The 17,773-nt window shown below is 49.4% G+C and overlaps 1 protein-coding gene across 1 annotated transcript in view; it reads right to left on the reverse strand.

Moving 5' to 3' along the window:
- NDUFA5 (NADH:ubiquinone oxidoreductase subunit A5) overlaps window positions 1-17,773 on the reverse strand; it is an 81,394-nt gene that overhangs the window by 39,432 nt on the left and 24,189 nt on the right. The window lies entirely within an intron of this gene.

Raw genomic sequence — 17,773 nt, forward strand, 5'->3', positions numbered from 1 at the left:
GAAGGAAGCCTTTTCACAAAGCACAATGGCAGACGAGTGTACACACTAGGGCAGTGCTTCACAAACTTTTAAAAACCACGACCCACTTTTCATTACGACAAATTTCTGCAGCTAACCTAACTTTAATAGACATGAGGCAGGTGATTTTTTAATGTAACTAAAGCATTTTGTGAAAGTGCATTATTTGCAGATAGCACATTTCCCATTAAAATTGTCACTTAATTTGCACAGACGTACAGTTTTAAAGATAAAACTATGCTGCACACAAATTATGTGTGAAAATCGTGTTTCAGTGCATATTTTTCATCTGTTCATTACCAAGTAAAGTGGCCTGATTTATTCTGATCCTACTAAAATCTTACATTCCTAAACACAGAATTACCGGGGGTCAAGGTCAAGGATGTGGCTAAAAAGAGCAATATATTATGTAACAGGTTTGTTATTTTTCTAACCTTCAGGTAACTGCAAACAAAAAAATATGCACACTTTAAATGGAAAATAAATGCAGGTTAAACTAATCAATTTTACTACGAAAATCTCAGTTGCCTAATGCAATCAAGGCAAATGTATGTTTGTGGCCAGAAAGCAGCACCAATAGAAGTATGCAGCAGGAAAGGACCAAAGTTATGCGGTAGGGTAAAATAAATTATGTTTCAAGAAAATGCAAATAATACAACTTAATGTGGCACATTTTATGATAGTATTTCATTATGTTTCCATTTGTACACATGTGAATACTGTCTGGGCAAAGATTTCACTTTATTAGTACCAGTATACCCCCGAAATACAACGAGCAACTGAAATAATCACAATATTGACTCCTAGTTGGCACAGTAGGGAATAGTGGAATGTGTGTATACAGTGCTAAACACTCCAAGCCTGTGACAGAAAACACTGAGAATATGTAAGTCATAATTTTTATCAATATATTTTAGTAATAAGTAAACAAACTACACCTGGAAACATTTTGATGAGTGATCGTTAAAAAAACGCACTCAAGAACTCAACTGGTAACACCCTCACATTCCAAACACAATAAGATGGACAGAGCGCTGAAACTTTTCAGACACTAAGCCCCAGTCACTATTAGATCTGGGTTGAATCCATCATCGTTCTTTTGCCCACTTTGTCATCGCAGTTGAGACCCAGCCATATGCAAATCAGTCTTGACCCTATTCCTCATGGAAACAGTCCAGCATGAACAGCCTAGCTAGGTCTTCCGCTGACCGGAAACAAGCATCCTGGGACCGGTTTTCGGATAACACCCCTCATCAGCCAGGCTAGCTTGAATCCAGCGACAAAGTGAGCAAGGGACCCACGTCTGGGCAACCCCCGGGCGAACAAAGCAAACACAATAAGATGATGGACAGAGCACTGAGGCAACAAGTGGCTTCATTAGTTCAAGCCTTTGTTGGCTCCCGATGGTGATTCAACGTCCAGTTGGCAAATCACCTAATCTCCATGTGCCTAAAAACAAACAAAAAATCTAACCCTGTGTAATGTAACTGGTGCTCATGTAAAAGAGCGCTCCAATGCCCTTAGGCCAAGTTTGCGCTGAATAGAACTCCCAAAAAACAAATGGTACAGAGCCTGTTTCAAGACAGTAGTGATTATCAGGCATTGGTGGGAGAGAGAGAAAATATTCTTCTACTCATGGCCGCTACTATTTATCACTAGTACAACAGGTGTAGCTGCATTGGCGCCTGTTGTGCAAGGTGAACAAAAAACACTGATTATGGGGAGCAGAATTTGTTGCCCAATTTCTGTTTGATGAATTTTCTCTTTGTAGGTTTCAGATTTATTGTGGATTATGAGCTACTGAAAAAGTATCCATTAAATGAGCTCATAAGCCCTGACCCCGTACGCTCAGCCCTGTCCCTCCAATTCCCAGTCATTGTCATAGGGTTCTGAAGGGGGGGCCCAACTTTAAAATATTTTGCTATGGGGGGACCTCAGAGAAAAAAGTTTGAAGACCTCTGCATTAGCTAGATAACTGACATTTAAAACAGCACAACAGCTCGCTGAGTCCATGTACAAAATGTCCTCGCCGTTAATGGCGCTTTGCTTACAGCACTGGCTGGGTTTCTCCTTAATAAGAATATAAACAAGCATTTGCAATGCAATAGGTCTCGCAGCATTAAAGTTTGAGTTACTGGCATTGTAAATGACAATGCTTTGCATTATTTATTTTTTTATTTGCAATTGGTATATAAACATTGTTTGTGAGTGGTTAGCTGTTGCTTATGGTAAGTTAAGTTGGCAGTAATATAGAGTGCTAGTCTTGCTTGTTATAAGCATGCTGATTTAAAGTGCTCTGATACTTGCGGGTAAAGTTTGCGCTATATAAAAGTGAAAACTAATAAATAAATAAAAAACAGCCTACTTGTACCACGTCCGTTCTTATGACAGAAGCATGCACGAAGAGAGAAGGGATAGAGGTGTGCACACACAAGGAAGCAGGGACGTGCACACATGAAACAATGGAAGCGCAGAGGTATGCTTAAACGCGGGGCACAGGGTGGCAGAGGGATGCACACAAGAGAAGCTGAGATGTGCAAGCGGGGATGGGGAGGCATGCACGGGCACCAGGCGCTCTACCCCCGATTCCACACACACCTCCGGCAATCAGGAAGAGCAGCAGCCTCATGACCAGGCAATACTGAGATATAGGCAGCCTCTCTCCCCTCAATCTGCTCCACAAGAAGAAGCATGGCTGATCATGTTCATTAACGCCGTCCAAATGCATATAATTATTGCAGATGGGTCCAGGCTGAATGCCGTGTCTCTGGTGATGGGCCTATAGAGCCTGCACCTCCACATATGCAGGGTTCAGCACCTGCTGACTGAGCTGAGTCCATCGTTTAAGACGTATTGCAGGAGTGCGCAAAGCAATGTCTCAAATAGGCTGCATAATCCAGGCCTCCCAGCTCCTGCCAACTCCGCGCAGCATCACAATGGCAGTCACTCGCCAGGCCAGATGAAGGCCTCGATGTCTGAGTGTCTCACAGGCGGTGAGGGCTCTGCATGTTCAGGACAGGTTAGGAAGTAGAGGGTGTCCCTCAGCCGCCCGGCGTCTGCACCATGCAGGAATCCGACCCAGTCCCATGGCCGGCATACACGGGCCCAATCGCCTCCCCAGCCGTCCCGCCAGCAGCAGCTCGCTGGTCATGACCATGCACTAAGACCTACACCTGCCTCTGCAGATGCAGGCCCAGGCGAGGCCGCTACCCCACTCACCACAGCTAGCAGGGGCAACTCGATGATCCCTCCTCAGCGGTATGTGGGGGCCACATCTGGGTCAGTCTCCGTCTCTGGGTCTTGGCGGGGCAGCACGTCTCCTGCAGGGCCCACTCAGCAGCCATGAGAGTGCCAGGCACCGGCCAGGTGATTCCGCCTCAGCTCGATTCGCAGTGCACTCGTGTAGCGCGAGTGATCAGAAACGCCGCGATCTGCCTGCTAACACCGTCCGTCACCGCAGGGTCAGAGCAGGACAGCACCACGGCTCAGCTCAGATCGGCAATGCGGCCATGCAGCCCCACCTCCGCTCACTCCAGGAAGGACCAGCACCACAGGGGATCAGGAGGTGCGGTTGAGGGCTCCCCAATGGCCATGCATTCCACCCTTGGCCCCTGCCGCTGTCCGCAACTCTGGGGGAGAACGGGGGGGGGGAGGGGAGCAACATTTAATTACTGCCAGCAGCTCCATAGGCTGCCCTCGGGCCCGCGCCGGGCCACAGTTCAGGGCAGGCAAGTGGTTTGTCTGCAGCGCTAGAGGCAGCTCTGGGCCATCACTGCAAGCTGTGAGGTCAGAGGGGCCCTAGTCTGCTGATGCAGAGGCGGCCGTCATCTTCCTCCACAACGCCTTCCAGTCTCTGCACCACCGCAAGTTCAGGCCAATTTGCATGATGGTAGGTCGGGGCCGGACCCGTAACTGCGCCCTACGTGGCCATCTTGCCTCGCTGTCTGCTGGACTACTGGGATACAGCGAAGTACACAAGTCGGGGACCCCCCACATACCCTGAGTGCGTGACTCCCCCCTCCCTCCCTAGCCCCTAGTGAAAGCAGGCTCTTACCTAGGCGCTGGGTCTGCTGGAGCAGCGATGGACTGACGGGCCGGGGAGGGTCTGGCCATGCTTAGTAACCGTGACCGCCCCCTCCGCTAAGGGTGGACCGAACCCAGGGACACCGGGCCCCACTCTCAAACCTCCTGCTCCGTCCTCCATTGGCCGAGGTGATGCCCGGTCCAGCTTATAGTGGGCTTCGAGATCCCGAGGCCAGGAGGTGCGAGGGAGTTTATTCTGGCTGTTAGGAGGGTACATATTGATGCACGAAAAGAAGGGCGGGGCGCGGGGGTAGAAAGATGGGACGGATGGGGCGGGAAACTGTCCGGAGGATCAGATGAATGGGCAGAGGAAACAGAAGAGGTAAAGAAATTGATAGCAAAACCGAAACTTACCAGCCGCGCGTCGTGAGCTGTCAATGTTACAAGCTCACGCGCGCGACCCAATCCGAAGGCGCGCGTCTGAATCGGCCTCTGCCATTCAGAATGCTGCGCGCGTGGCCAGCTCTTGTCTCCACTCGTTGTCGGCTGAGCCGACAGCTATAGTTCTCTGGCGAGAACGGGCTGCGCGCGCTTCTAGCCGAGACCTAAAAACTAGAAAACATGTGCACCCTGCGTATCGTAATGAGATCGCGCTTGTCAGCATCATCTATAAAGCCTAATAAGGAAGAATTGTGCGTGCAAGGTTCACTAATAGGCTGCTGTCTCGGTGAAACATCTGAAAACGGGGCAAGCAAGAATGCAGGAGGGGGATGCGAGGTGGTGGGGGGACAAGCAAAACAGGAGCGAGGGCCAAATATCAACAGGACAAGCAGCGATGGGGTAGCAACGAAGGGGGAAGCAACTATGGGGAAACAACAATGAGGCAACAGCAACATGCAGCGGGAGGAGGGAAGCAACCTGCAAACACATGCAAACTTAAGGAGTGAATAGCTAACATTTAAACAAGCTTGCAGCAGAGTCGGATCACCACTAAATTTGTTGGAGTGGGGCAGAAGAAAGGGGGCGGGGGAGGAGGCAGAAAGTCTAGATTTATACTTCCAGATCCAGCGGCTGTGACTGTCTGCTTCAACTCTGCCCCCTGTGTCTAAAGCAGCTGAAGGGAAACAGAATCATGGGTATGAAGGAGGACTCTTCCTTAAGTAATGAAAGTGAGGATTCCAAGATGCCCGTGGGCTGTGTGAAACTGATTTCTCTTCCACAGCAGGCATCTTGTAAAGGTGCAAGTCACAGGGAGAGAACGCCACCAATGCTCCTCCAGCAATGTTTGATGAAGATGAGGAGAGTAAGAATTGTTAAAAGGGGCATTTTCTATCTGGCATTACATGTATTACTATATTTTAACTGAACTTGTAAGTTCAGATACATATGCTGTGTGTGGTGTGCTTTGCTATACAAAACAGCGTGCCTCTCAGCCACAAGAATCTTAAGAGGGGACGAATGCATTTGGGCGATAGGCTACCCCGCTGCAGAGGAAAAACAAAACAATTATAAAAGCAGTAAAAAGGAGTCAAGCCTAAACATCTGATCCACTCTCCAACAAAAACAAGACTTTGCAATGCAATAGGTCTCGCATTAGGAAAGTTTGAGCTATTGGTATTGTAAATGACACATTTTTTATTTATGTGTTGGTTTTGAAAATAGCGAAATTAATAGCTTTGTCATTTACAATGCCAATATTTTTAACTTTCGCAAACGTGACACCTATAGCATTGTAATGCAATATGTGTTGTATTTACGTGACTTAGATGTATTAATATTACAAATAACAATGGCTTTTTTTTAAAAATAATTAATACTTAAATAAAAGTTATTGTAATGTATAATGGCAATAGCTTAAACTTTTGAAAATACTTTTTGGGAAGATTATGTTCAGTGTATTTTAGTGTGATGAAAATCCAAGAACAGCAGTGAAATATTTACATCTTTTTGTGACATTTGTAATAAAGCTTGAAACATTGAGAGAACATATTAGAATCAGTTGTTGTTGAATGATTGCACAGAGTGATGCTGTGGCCTTCAGTGGTGCCGAGTGATGCTGTGGCCTTCAGTGGTGCTGAGTGATGCTGTGGCCTTCAGTGGTGCTGAGTGATGCTGTGGCCTTCAGTGGTGCTGAGTGATGCTGTGGCCTTCAGTGGTGCGGAGTGATGCTGTGGCCTTCAGTGGTGCGGAGTGATGCTGTGGCCTTCAGTGGTGCGGAGTGATGCTGTGGCCTTCAGTGGTGCTGAGTGATGCTGTGGCCTTCAGTGGTGCTGAGTGATGCTGTGGCCTTCAGTGGTGCTGAGTGATGCTGTGGCCTTCAGTGGTGCTGAGTGATGCTGTGGCCTTCAGTGGTGCTGAGTGATGCTGTGGCCTTGACTGATGCTGTGGCCTTGAGTGATGCTGTGGCCTTGAGCGATGCTGTGGCCTTGAGTGATGCTGTGGCCTTGAGTGGCGCCGAGTGATGCTGTGGCGCCGAGTGACGCTGTGGCGCTGAGTGACGCTGTGGCGCTGAGTGACGCTGTGGCGCTGAGTGACGCTGTGGCGCTGAGTGACGCTGTGGCGCTGAGTGACGCTGTGGCGCTGAGTGACGCTGTGGCGCTGAGTGACGCTGTGGCGCTGAGTGACGCTGAGTGACGCTGTGGCGCTGAGTGACGCTGTGGCGCTGAGTGACGCTGTGGCGCTGAGTGACGCTGTGGCGCTGAGTGACGCTGTGGCGCTGAGTGATGCTGTGGCGCTGAGTGATGCTGTGGCGCTGAGTGATGCTGTGGCGCTGAGTGACGCTGTGGCGTTGAGTGACGCTGTAGCGTTGAGTGACGCTGTGGCGTTGAGTGATGCTGTGGCGTTGAGTGATGCTGTGGCGTTGAGTGATGCTGTGGCGTTGAGTGATGCTGTGGCGTTGAGTGATGCTGTGGCGTTGAGTGATGCTGTGGCGTTGAGTGATGCTGTGGCGCTGAGTGATGCTGTGGCGCTGAGTGATGCTGTGGCGTTGAGTGATGCTGTGGCGTTGAGGGTTGCTGTGCCATTCAGTGGTGCTGAGTGATGCTGTGGCGTGGTAATCTATAAGAGTAAGAGTTGTCAGAACAAATGGACTAAAATATAGGGGAAATGGAACGCATATCGGGGAGAGGTATGTGCACCTATGGCTGATACTGACAGTGATGCTCAGGGCCAAAGACATCTGGACTTTGTTACTAATTTTTGAATGGTTGGGGAGGGGGATGGGTGAGGGGGGCTTCAGGGATCAGATGGAAATTTGACAATGTATGCTTGTGTTTTAACATTACACAGCAAGCTGCTGTCTCAACGTTTTTCTTTGTTTTCTGTGCAATAAAAAGATCTTTTAACAAATAAACCGGAGTACATTAGTATTTAAATCATTAAATAAATGTTGCCCAACAAAACGAGTAACAGACTGCAGTCTGTTTCCATCCACATTACCTGCAGCATTGCATGCCTATTCACAAGATGTTGCTATATACGCCATTCAATCCTAATTGAAGTGCAAGTAAAAACATAGGTTTTTATTTAGGTCAATTACCAGCTACAAGTACTAGCTTCTGCCAAGGAGTCTTATTTTCTGTGAGACACAATAATCCAGCCTCAACTTTACAGTCAACAAAACACAGAATGTTGGCATTTGAAGTTCTATTTTCACGTTATAAACTGTGGACCTACATATCCTAGCATGCAAAATGCCACTGTAAAACAAGCCGGCAGAGGAAAGGCAGCACTGGGCAACCATGCCAGCATTCCGATTCACGAGCAGATGGTCCTGTTTATGACCTGCGGAGCGCGTGAAGTGGATGGTGGCAAATGGACTCAAAGCGGCTGGTCGCTTTGATGTTCTTGGCTTGCTTTGCAGGGGCAGGGGAGCAGCTTGGGAGGCTCATCACGTCTGTAACATAACATTTAAACAATTATATGTACGTTTATAAGCAAGCCCCTAATAAGGATAATCACGGTCTTAACTTTTGTTGATGACCAGGTGATTCTACTATTTGGCATCCTTGCAAAGCAGCCGTTGGGCGACTAATGTATTTTTGCATTTTGGGAAGCCAAAATATTCCTTGCAAATATGAATATCATACAGTTTATGTGGTTTCAATGTAGAATACCGAAGACTTTCAAAGTCAGTGGAGTGTCAATTATTTAAGAAATAGTTCATATTGGTTTTGGTGCAAGTAATTTTCAAAATGTTGATCGGTTGTCTGCGTGAATAATTACTATTAAGTAATTTCACGGTACTGAAATAAACGTGTCCGTGTTGTTGAGCAGCTTTGATTAAACTGACCCATTTGGAATGTAAAAATAGTTCAGTTATCTGTGGGTCGGAACTAAAGAATCCTCACATTAACTTACCAGACTAAATTAGCAATTAAGATGCACCATTTGATATGTGACAAAGAACTCTACACCCTGAAACGTATCCCTACCCTTTCATCGCTGCCCCCTGTCAAGTATTGGAAATCACAGCTAAGTTAACGGAGAAGTACATCCCATGAGTCATAGATGCCTATGTTATGTTATCACGTCTTGACTGCAATGAATGGGGCCTGATGAGATGATGCGAGGCACAGACTGGGGGGAGCGGGAGGCGGGGGGGCAGGGGAGCGAGCGAGTAGCAGGGAACAAGCATATGGGGTGTGAAGCGTCACGCTTCAATACTTCACATGCATTGGGAGGAATCCGCACTTGTTCAAGAGTTTGATTCCCCTACTATATGTTCAAGCTATTAATCCCTTGCGGGATATAATAGCTCAACCTAAAAATGGGGGCCCTTGGGAAAACCTCAGATTTTAGCAGGCTAGTTAAGGCGCAGGCTGCTGTAAATGTGAGCACAATCCACAGAGATCACTCCCTTGAGATGCGGTTGTATAAACGCTGCGAGATGGCCAGCTCTTCTGCCCTATTTTACACAATTACTTTCAACATGGCGCCTGCCCGAGAGTCGCACTGTGGCCTCACACCCAGCCCTACAAACGCCGGGGAGGAGAGAGATGGCCTGCAGATGCACTCGAATTGAGAGCTAGCTAGTAAATTAAAATTGAATGCGTGCAGCCAAGGGAAGATAAGTAACAGTAAACGCTGTGCAGCCATAACCTAATAAAAGGTTCCACCCATCAAAGCGGATGAAAATAAGTACTTGGGCCAGGGGAGACACATAGGAGGGCCACGGGAGACACATAAGAGAAACACACAAGGAACAATAGAAAATAGAACACTACAACCAATAGAAATGGAGGAAAAGTAAAGGGGCAAGCACACAGACAAATACGAAGTAAGGGCGAGATGCAAGCTCTTTGTAAGATATATTAAATACAATAGATTTTTCAAGCACAACTCAGGAGCTGTGACCGAGAAACCTAAAACTGACAGGTAGAATACAGTAGGAAAACATGGTAAAGCATGACAGCTATTTTAAAGGGTATCCCAGCACTGATTAGATGAACTCCAGATGCACTGAAATACAAGAAGACAAGAGGGTAAAATGGAACAGAGCGAGCAAAGAAACAGTTCTTGAGCAGTTTGCTCAAGCTAGTTAAGTTGTGAAAAAGCATAAATGTAAGGCTACTCTAAGACTTTGGATATAGGTGGGAAATAGACGTACTTCCTATTTAGAGTTCTGCAAATGGTGGGGGGAATAGTTTGTTTGGATCGTTATGAATTTGTGATAATTTCTTCAGGTGCACTTTTTTGGCTGCCTGTCCCTTTAAAGAAGAGGACAAATCAAAACGCCCAACCTAAGCTGTTAGGCCAGGTTCCCATTAAATGGACCATAAGCAATCGCAGATCAGTTTTGCCCTTGTTCAAATGGTTATGTTCTAGTAGGCAATGTGGGCAAGATGTTCTTGGGGACTGTCCCAATACAAATTTGCATACAACTGGTTGCCGGCTTTAGTGGTGCACTAAGCTTAAAAAACGACAGAATTTTTAGGGGCTTAGTTTAATTCAAGCATTTCAACCACCACTTTTTTGTTTTACTCAGTCTGCTCATAAATGCCTTAATGACAGTGCAATGCTGCCTAACACACACTTCAGATGAAATGACCTCGAGCACCTAGCCCGAGCAATGTTTGGTTGGATTGATTGCTCTTGGAACAGATATTGGGCACTTAACACACCTCTAAATTATGAAGTGAGGATTCAGGTGGACAAACACCCATCGGACCCAACTTAAACAACAAAATTGCTTCTGTACAACATGTCTGGCGGTGCTTAGGTGCTCTAGTACATTTGGACTAAGACATAGTTTCCTGCAGGAGCTGCCCATTTCAATCAATTCTGGAGAGCTATGGCTCGACATGAAATCAAGGGAGAAGTGTACTATCATTTCCGAGTTTCCTAACGCGTGAACACTAATTTAGTTGCAGAAACTGATCATTCAAAAAGCTGCAGAAATGGGTACTCCATCATAAAATTGCACTGCATGTGTGAAGCGTCTGAAGCAGGAAGGCAGGTCTTTCAAAATAGAAGAAACGTGAAACTAAATATTTCTTCTAATTATCCCATGTAATATTGTAAAAGAACCCATGTCCTTGTTAACCCTTAGACCTTTGACAAACCACGTTTGAAAACGAATTAAGGGGTACTGGAACAATTAACACTTCTGCCATGCATCACTAGTACAATCTCAAACCTCAATTTCCCTACCTAACTACATTTTTTAACATTGAAATTTGTCTAATTTAAGTGCTTTTTAATCTTAGAGAGATTTTCAAGATGCTGGAAAACTTTGTACATCCAGGCCTTTGCACGCTCATGGCGGCACAAGTATCCATAAGAAATCTGCAAATATTCTAAGAGATTTGATCATTCAGAGTTTTCAAAATACTTGGCCATTGAGTAAGGAATTAGCTATGTTGATCATTATAATAGTCACTACAAAAATACAGTTGGCATTTTAACAACTGTGGTGAATTGTTCAAATTAAAGTGTTTTCACTCAAAGAAAGATTTTCAAGATGCTGGGATTCTTTATGTTCAGGGCTACAGGGTCATTCATAAACTTTCTGCAAGCTACACCATGAAATGTGTTAATTTGTATTCGCCTTTCCTTACGCTGTGCTGATGACAACGCACCTCAAACTTTAGAGGCCACAACTTCCGCCCTGCATCTCATGCCATTCATCCAACACAGGATGGAAAAGGAACACCTACGAAGTGTAACCTTGTGTGTTAGGCTTCTCTTAGCAGTCGCTGACACAGTTACAGGTCAGTGCATTGTTAGCCCCCTGGGTGCTAAGGGCGTGCTGAACATGTCCTTAACACAGAAGCTCAGGTGCTGGGGACTCGTCCACCACATCTGCTGGGGAATGAACAGGGTGGAAGAGATTCACCAGGGGAAAGGAAATGATTTTTTCCGTACCCCGGTGGCTCTTTTCAGTCCCTTTCTGCTGCAGGATCGCGGGTGGGACTGCGATTGTGCTGCTGGAATTCCCCCACCATGGATTTTGTTTGGTGGCAGAACGGAGCCTTGGGCAGGGGTCATTCTCCAATATGCTGGCACATGTTTTGGCCATTTTTCACCTCCTCGGGGGGAGATCAGCTTCTTTTTAAGCCGATCTGTGCCTCCCCAGGGGGAGGGGTGTTGACCCCATTAGACTTCAGGGATAGTGAACATAATGATGCTTATGGAGAGAAACCGCGTTGGCAAGGATTACTCTTCTAAATGAGAAAAGTTGCTTTTGTTTCCACCCTGCTGGTGGACAGATAGCCCGTTTACAGGCATATCTGCCCCTGAGGGGATGGAAACCAAAAGACACCAGGGATTTGTATTATAATAAGGTTTATGGAGAGCAACCCCTTTGGCAAGGATCGCTCCCTCAAAGGTAACATTTTCTATTTTTTCTGTGCCTGTTCAAGGGTCGTTTGGTTTTTAGACACGGAATACCCAGCAAGAAAGCACATTATGGGATTAAGCTGTATATGTTGTGTGAAAGAGCCATTGGATACATATATAATTTCAGGGTGTACATTGGGAGGCATCTTTCAATTGTCCCAGTTGTCCTTCCACAGTGAAAGAATTGTGTGGGAAGTATCCAGAGCTCATTTTCACAAAGGTCACCAATTTCTACACAGGTGTACAATTATTTAAAAAATTGCTTAGAGTGAGCACTGTGGCATGTGGCACAATCCACTTTAACCATGAACGTTATCCTAAAGAGCTTGTGTGTAAGAAATTTCAGAGGGGATTGAGCAGTGCTGAAATTTTCAGACAAAAGAGAATTTCACATGCTCACAACTATTCACGATGAACGTACTGCGCCTGAGACGGTTTGTGATCAGGTAGCAGAAGTGTGCAAACCAGTGTGCATTCTAGACAACAACAAGCCCATCGGAGGATACATAGTGTATGACAAAGGTTGCGGTCTTGCATTGCTACTCGAAAGTTTTATCCGATACAAGAGGTTGGCTGTTCATTTATTTCATTTAGCATCTTTTAATGCTTAAGGTATTTTAAAAGATTTCTCTCCAAATTCCAAGATGGGTTTTGTGCAGTCTGTAATAGGCAGCCTTGTTGCAGTAGAGCAAACAAGGGTTCCTGGAGTCAGAGTAGTCGAGGATGTGGCTAAACTGAAAGATCGCCACTTTTGTGACAACATTCCTTCAACACCTAAAAAATGCTTTCTTTTGTCGGTGATGTAGAGTCTGTGTCCGAGGAGGAGTACAAGAGTAGATTTGTATGTACTGCCCCAAGCATGTTTTAAACAGTACCATGCGCAACTCAAGTATTGGGAGCAACCATGAGAGTAAAGGGCGACAGACTATGGTAAGTATTGGTGTGGGTAGACAGGCATTTGGCTGGCAGTGGGTGGGGACAGGCATTTGGCTGGCAGAGTGTGGAGGGACAGGCATTTGGCTGGCAGAGTGTGGAGGGACAGGCATTTGGCTGGCAGAGTGTGGAGGGACAGGCATTTGGCTGGCAGAGTGTAGGGGGACAGGCATTTGGCTGCCAGAGTGTGGGGACTAGTGTTTGGCTGGTGTCATGTGGGGGACAGGCATTTGGCTGGCAGTGTGAAGGGACAAGCATTTTGGCTGGTAGAGTGTGGGGGGACAGGCATTTGGCTGACAGGGTGTGTGGGGGCTAGTGTGTGGCTGACAGGGTGTGTGGGGACTAGTGTTTGGCTGGCAGAGTGGGGGGGGACAGGCGTTTGGCTGGCAGAGTGGGGGGGGGACAGGCGTTTGGCTGGCAGAGTGGGGGGGGACAGGCGTTTGGCTAGCAGAGTGGGGGGGGACAGGCGTTTGGCTGGCAGAGTGGGGGGGGGGCAGGCGTTTGGCTGGCAGAGTGGGGGGGGACAGGCGTTTGGCTGGCAGAGTGGGGGGGACAGGCGTTTGGCTGGCAGAGTGGGGGGGGACAGGCGTTTGGCTGGCAGAGTGGGGGGGGACAGGTGCTTGGCTGGCAAATGAGGGGGACAGGCGTTTGGCTGGCAGGGTGTGGGGACAGGCGTTTGGCTGGCAGGGTGTGGGGACTAGTGTTTGGCTGGCAGCGCGGGGAGACAGCCATATGGCTGGCAGCGCGGGGAGACAGCCATATGGCTGGCAGCGCGGGGAGACAGCCATATGGCTGGCAGCGCGGGGAGACAGCCATATGGCTGGCAGCGCGGGGAGACAGCCATATGGCTGGCAGCGCGGGGAGACAGCCATATGGCTGGCAGCGCGGGGAGACAGCCATATGGCTGGCAGCGCGGGGGGACAGCCATATGGCTGGCAGCGCGGGGGGACAGCCATATGGCTGGCAGCGCGGGGGGACAGCCATATGGCTGGCAGCGCGGGGAGACAGCCATATGGCTGGCAGCGCGGGGGACAGCCATATGGCTGGCAGCGCGGGGGGACAGCCATATGGCAGAGTGGGGGGGGACAGGCGTTTGGCTGGCAGAGTGGGGGGGACAGGCGTTTGGCTGGCAGAGTGGGGGGGGCAGGCGTTTGGCTGGCAGAGTGGGGGGGGGGCAGGCGTTTGGCTGGCAGAGTGGGGGGGACAGGCGTATGGCTGGCAGCGCGGGGGGACAGCCATATGGCTGGCAGCGCGGGCGGACAGCCATATGGCTGGCAGCGCGGGGGGACAGCCATATGGCTGGCAGCGCGGGGGGACAGCCATATGGCTGGCAGCGCGGGGGACAGCCATATGGCTGGCAGCGCGGGGGGACAGCCATATGGCTGGCAGCGCGGGGGGACAGCCATATGGCTGGCAGCGCGGGGGGACAGCCATATGGCTGGCAGCGCGGGGGACAGCCATATGGCTGGCAGCGCGGGGGGACAGCCATATGGCTGGCAGTGGGGGGGACAGCCATATGGTTGGCAGCGGGGGGGACAGCCATATGGTTGGCAGCGATGGGGGGGGACACAGCCATATGGCTGGCAGCGGGGGAGGCGGGGACAGCCCTATGGCTGGCAGCGCAGGGGGGACAGCCATATGGCTGGAGCGCGGGCGGGACAGCCATATGGCTGGCAGCGGAGGGGGGGGGACAGCCATATGGCTGGCAGCGTGGGGGGGGGGGGGGGGGACAGCCGTATGTCTGGCAGCGCGGGGGGAAGAGCCACATGTCTGGCAGCGCGGGGGGAAGAGCCACATGTCTGGCAGCGCGGGGGGAAGAGCCACATGTCTGGCAGCGCGGGGGAAGAGCCACATGTCTGGCAGCGCGGGGGAAGAGCCACATGTCTGGCAGCGCGGGGGAAGAGCCACATGTCTGGCAGCGCGGGGGAAGAGCCATATGTCTGGCAGCGCGGGGGAAGAGCCATATGTCTGGCAGCGCGGGGGGAAGAGCCATATGTCTGGCAGCGCAGGGGGAAGAGCCACATGTCTGGCAGCGCAGGGGGAAGAGCCACATGTCTGGCAGCGCGGGGGAAAGAGCCACATGTCTGGCAGCGCGGGCGAAGAGCCACATGTCTGGCAGCGCGGGCGAAGAGCCACATGTCTGGCAGCGCGGGCGAAGAGCCACATGTCTGGCAGCGCGGGCGGAGAGCCACATGTCTGGCAGCGCGGGCGAAGAGCCACATGTCTGGCAGCGCGGGCGAAGAGCCACATGTCTGGCAGCGCGGGCGAAGAGCCACATGGCTGGCAGCGCGGGGGAAGAGCCACATGGCTGGCAGCGCGGGGGAAGAGCCACATGGCTGGCAGCGCGGGGGAAGAGCCACATGGCTGGCAGCGCGGGGGAAGAGCCACATGGCTGGCAGCGCGGGGGAAGAGCCACATGGCTGGCAGCGCGGGGGAAGAGCCACATGTCTGGCAGCGCGGGGGAAGAGCCATATGGCTGGCAGTGCGGGGGGACAACCATATGGCTGGCAGCGCGGGGGGACAACCATATGGCTGGCAGCACGGGGGTAGAGCCATATGGCTGGCAGCGCGGGGGAAGAGCCATATGTCTGGCAGCGCGGGGGGACAACCATATGGCTGGCAGCACGGGGGGACAACCATATGGCTGGCAGCGTGGGGGACAACCATATGGCTGGCAGCGCGGGGGGACAACCATATGTCTGGCAGCGTGGGGGAAGAGCCATATGTCTGGCAGCGCGGGGGAAGAGCCATATGTCTGGCAGCGCGGGGGAAGAGCCATATGTCTGGCAGCGCGGGGGAAGAGCCATATGTCTGGCAGCGCGGGGGGGACAACCAAACGGCTGGCAGCGCGGGGGGACAACCAAACGGCTGGCAGCTCGGGGGGACAACCATATGGCTGGCAGCTCGGGGGGACAACCATATGGCTGGCAGTGCGGGGGGGGGACAACCATATGGCTGGCAGCGCGGGGCCATATGCTGGCAGTGGGTGGGGAAAGGCTATGCTGGCAGTGCGTGGCAACAGGCATTTGGCTGGCAGCGTGAGGGGACAGGCATTTAGCTGGCAGCATGTGTGGACTAGTGTTTAGCTAGCAGCGAGTGCGGGCAAGGTTTTGGCTAGTAGCGTGTGTGGACTAGTGTTTGGCTAGCAGTGTATGTACTGAAGGTTCACTGGCTGTGGATTGGAGGTTCACTGGCAGTGTAGTGATCACTAGCTGGTAGTATGTGAGAATAGTGACTTGCTGCGAGTGTGTTTGTAAGTTGGTTGATGTCTGAGGATTGATGGTGTGGTTGGTGTGTAAGACCTGTGGGTGTATGAACTAATGAACTAGTAGGACTTTTTTGGAAACTTTCGTGAAGATTAATCGAAAGGCGCCAAAGTTATTAGCAAAACAAAAAAAGGCATTTCCTCTGGAACCCCTGACCTAACTATAACTACTCAGTGATGAACAACACTGAGTAAAGTATTGGCAAAAAAAAAATAAAAAATGGAAGGTTACAGGAATGTTATAGTTAGGCTCAGATTGCACACGTACAAAACCAAAGAAATTCAGCAGTTACCTGAGAGAACTATAACTTACACCCTGCAATGTACTGTTTACAACGTCACATATTACATCACTGATGGCATGGTCAGTGACATCACTTTTGACATCATCCAGTGAGTGTGTTTCGTAAAGATTTCCGAGACTTAAAGATAAATACTAAGTGTTAAAAATCAGCACGAACGGCGCAACCTAACGCACTCCGCAGCCTGTGGAACTCCACATACAGCGGTAGAGTGTTTGGGTCACTTTTCGGAGTACCACATTCTGTGAACTTCACCCAGGCCTAGGCACAACTTCTCTCTTTCTACGGAAAGGGCAGTGACCCATCACATGCTCCTAGTGGCACAAGGGTGTCATGCACACCCATTCGGTAAGTACCTGCTAACTCTCACCTCGCCACTGCAGGCCTCACCCAGTTATAGACCAATTACATCATGAACCGCAGGCGAGATGGGCAGTCTCAGTCACCACAGCAATCGGATGGCAGATGCTCGTCAGTTTCACCTGCGCTGTGGTTCTGAAAACAGAATTGTTTAGGAGTTTGTCAAACCGAGCAAGAGCACTAGGTATGAGTTTCCACCATGCTGGCTGCAAGCAATGCCCCATCAATACCAGATTGTTTAATGTAAAATGTATATTCACAGCATAGTGACAAAACTGTATATTTAGCACAAGAGAATGCCAGCGTCAGAATTGGGGTTTTAGGTCAATGTCTTGGATTGCGTTGCATTTTCATATCTAGAAACACAATCCCATTATGCTCTGGGACAACATGAGAGGAGCCTGCTAGAATAGTAAGACTAGCAGTTAAGATTGATTGGAGTGAACATTGTGGTCACAGATTTGACACCAAAACAGAACGTAGAGGGAAAATACATAAGGCCAGTGAATAGGCAGGCTTTCATCTTCAGCTGATAATTATTTGTGTCTGTTAGAAACAAAGCTGGGCATTTCCCCAACTAGACTGAAATGGCTGGCAACTGTTAAACTGGCAGTTGAAAAAGATGGTTGACAGATTAAGGTCTTGACCAGGAGGTCAAGAAAGAAAAAACCTATAGTTGATTTCAGTATCAGTTTATTGTGTTAATATAATGCTCCAGTTAAATGTTTTAAGGTTTGTCAGTTCACAGTATTACTGAATGGCATATTGGGCTAGAGGTACTCACTTTATATATTAACAGTTGAGTATACTACTTTAAGAAAAATTGAGTCAACTTATGAACTAATAGAGATTTATTTTCAGATAATTGTGATAGGGCTCGATTTTGGAGTGCTGCAGGGCTTAACGGGTTTCACCACCCCTGCGCCACTTTTTCTTAAAAGAACGGTGGGCATCCCCCTCTGTTCAAACAGGTACAAGCTATTCATTCCTACACAGGTACATGCTAAGCCCAAAGGGATGTATCAGTGTTTGA

This window comes from Lissotriton helveticus, chromosome 1_1 (genome assembly GCF_964261635.1).
Source record: "Lissotriton helveticus chromosome 1_1, aLisHel1.1, whole genome shotgun sequence".
Classification (NCBI taxonomy): Eukaryota; Metazoa; Chordata; class Amphibia; order Caudata; family Salamandridae; genus Lissotriton; species Lissotriton helveticus.